The sequence below is a fragment of the Rattus norvegicus genome, chromosome 1 (genome assembly GCF_036323735.1).
Source record: "Rattus norvegicus strain BN/NHsdMcwi chromosome 1, GRCr8, whole genome shotgun sequence".
NCBI lineage: Eukaryota > Metazoa > Chordata > Mammalia > Rodentia > Muridae > Rattus > Rattus norvegicus.
The window spans coordinates 57,967,519-57,970,593 of record NC_086019.1 but is presented as its reverse complement, the minus strand read 5'-3'; the positions used below and the strand labels follow the sequence as shown (position 1 = coordinate 57,970,593).

At 47.8% G+C, this 3,075-nt stretch overlaps 1 pseudogene; it reads right to left on the bottom strand.

The window, feature by feature from the left end:
- Nucleotides 1-436: 436 nt before the first annotated feature.
- LOC108348481 (high mobility group protein B1 pseudogene) lies at nucleotides 437-1,127 on the bottom strand (annotated as a pseudogene).
- Nucleotides 1,128-3,075: the final 1,948 nt, after the last annotated feature.

Below are 3,075 nucleotides of genomic sequence, written 5' to 3'. Positions count from 1 at the left end.
AAGAAGAAGAAGAAGAAGAAGAAGAAGAAGAAGAAGAAGAAGAAGAAGAAGAAGAAGAAGAAGAAGAAGAAGAAGAAGAAGAAGAAGAAGAAGAGAGGAAGAAGAAGAAGAGGAAGAAGAAGACCAAAAACCAAACTACTGTCCCCATATATAACTAATTTGTGCTGTGTACCAACAAGAACCTGCTTTAGTTTCCATGCCAATTTACAACCCCTAGACTGTACCAGGCAAGGTTAGTGGCTATTGAGAATACCACCAGGACAGGGCTATCTAAAGAAACATTCGGGAGTGTGTTAACTATACAAAAAAGACACTGTACAGTTTAAAAACAAATCTCACACAGCCTTACATTTCAATTTTTTTCTTTAAAAGGACTGAGTTGTGTACAAGGGGTTAAATGCTTTACAGACAAGAAAAAAACTGCACTAAAACCAACTTATTCATCATCTTCTTCATCTTTGCCTTCCTCTTCCTCGTCCTCCTCATCATCTTCCTCTTCCTTCTTTTTCTTGCTCTTCTCAGCCTTGACCACCCCCTTTTTCGCTGCATCAGGTTTTCCTTTAGCTGTGTAGGCAGCTGTATCCTTTTCGTACTTCTCCTTCAGCTTGGCGGCCATCTTCCCATACGGCTGCTTGTCATCCAGGCAGTGCTGTTCCACATCTCTCCTAGTTTCTTCGCAACATCACCAATGGATAAGCCAGGATGCTCGATTTTTGGGCGGTACTCAGAACAAAACAAGAAGGCCGAAGGAGGCCTCTTGGGGGCATTGGGGTCCTTGAACTTCTTTTTGGTCTCCCCTTTGGGGGGGATGTAGGTTTTCATTTCTCTTTCATAACGAGCCTTGTCAGCCTTTGCCATATCCTCAAATTTCCCCTCTTCTTTAGCAGACATGGTCTTCCACCTCTCTGAGCGCTTCTTGGAGAACTCTGAGAAGTTGACAGAAGCATCCGGGTGCTTCTTCTTGTGCTCCTCCCGGCAGGTTTGCACAAAGAATGCATGTGAGGACATTTTGCCTCTCGGCTTCTTAGGATCGCCTTTGCCCACGTTTAGTTGCTTTTCCTCCGAGAGGCAGAGTCACCCAGGGCCCATCCGGCTCCCGCTTGCCCCGGCGCTGTCTCTATGGAGCTCAATGTACTGCAATGGGTCAGAAGATCTTAAAACAACCAAGGTGGCTTCTTGATCCTGGGAAAATGCTAGCAACCATACAGACATACTGCCTTATCCACTTCCAAACGTACTGTTAATTAAAAAAAAAAAAAAGACATGACCTCCTGTGTTGGTGGAGTGTGGACTGTCTCCAGAGGACCAAATAGGATGCCAGGATCCCAGCTCTTTCCTGGGAGCTGGTTTAGGGATAGTTGGATCCAGGATAAGCCAGGCCAGACATACTTTTACAACAAAACAAAACAAAACAGGACATCCCTTAAGTATGCCTTCTAACTGTTCTTATCTGGAATTGGAATTGAACTGGATTATCTTGTGTTTCTTGGAAGGCTCAGAAAACAATAATGCACCGTGCTGTCCTTATCTGTGTTTGTTGGTTGCATTCTGTAAACGTCCTCCTTGGATTGCCCTGTTACTTCCTTCCCATGTGAGGCCTCCTGACTTGAGGGAGGACTACAGGGCAAATGTTAGGGGCCTGGGTATATGTCTCCACTCTGAACCTCTGGTCACTTGTGTGGTCCCAAGCACCTGGCTGTGGTGAGGATGTACACCAGCTTCATAGGCAGTGTGGAACTTTGGAGGGCATTCTGAGGTGGGGTTGGCGGATGGAGCTGCAAGCTCTCCCAGGGAAAAACCACAGGGTGCCCTGGTCCGGCAGCACTCAGGTTCCTGCTGCGAGGGTATGTTCATCTTTGTCCTTTCCTTGGGTTCAAAGGGAATTCTGCAGCACCTTGAGTGACCTCGTTTCTGATTTGTCAATCTGCTATAGGCCTGGAGAGAGGAGAGCCCAATGGGTGGGCTCTAAAGATGGAAAGTCCGTACCAGTCATCAGGGAGGATGTGGAGAAGGTCCTCATTAGCAGAGAAATAGCTAGCTCTGGGCGTTGACAAAACCCAGGTGCCCTAGGAGGTGGCAACGTTAGGCACAGGGGTTAGAGGCTTGCAGAGCCAACACACAAAGAGAACACTGGGATGGATGGCCGGGTGTGGCCACACAAGGACAAAATGACTTGTCTTTAGAAGTTTTTAGCACAGAGAGCAAGCAGGAGGGTAGAGCAAGGCTGGGTGGAAGGAACCACAGGCTACAAAGACAATGTTGGTCAGGAACAAGTCTTCTCAAGAGGCGAGTGCAGGGCACCCAGGAGCCATGGTCCCTTTTGTCCCCTTGGCCTCTTGTCTGGGCTGGAATGTGGGAAATACTTCCTGTCCATCCCACTGCCACACCCCTGCATGAGAACTGCAGATGCTCAGAGATGACCTCCAGCTAGTCTGTCTGAGAATGTAGGGACCAATGAGCTTCTATCCTCCTCCAGGGATAAGTCTTGAGGGAACAGGGAGGAAGGCTGAGTCAGCCTATGGCCTGCTGACCCTCATGCTACAAAGAAACACAGAACAGGGACTCTGTTTTCTGGTTCCCCCTGAAGGCAGCTGCATCAGGAGGGAGTTAACCGGTTTATACCCACTTCAGATCTGACAGAAGGGAACAAAGTAGACGTTTATTTTAACTGTTATGCCTTTTCAAAAACATCACACCCAGTACTGTTCTTTTTCATAGAAACTGGTGACCAAAGGGCTTTGGGTTCTGTGGCATCCAGTGACAAGGCAGGATGGGTGGCACTACTGGGAGTCACTCATTAGTGAGCTCAAAGCTCATCCTAATTGGTTTGGGGGTAGGGCTTTGGCCTGTGACCTCTCTTATTCTAGAGCAAACCTTGGGACTCGGTTTCTCTCTGAGCATGACATCATGACCATGCACACAGAAAGGGGGAGGGAGGTTTGTCTCACCCAGAACTCCCATCCAATGTTGAGCATTGAATTATGTTCTTTTCCATGCCTGGGGTTAGGATCCTGTGGTAAAGGGGGGCAGTGAGTGATCTATCACACAGCTTGCCAGAAAACAGTAAATACTCAT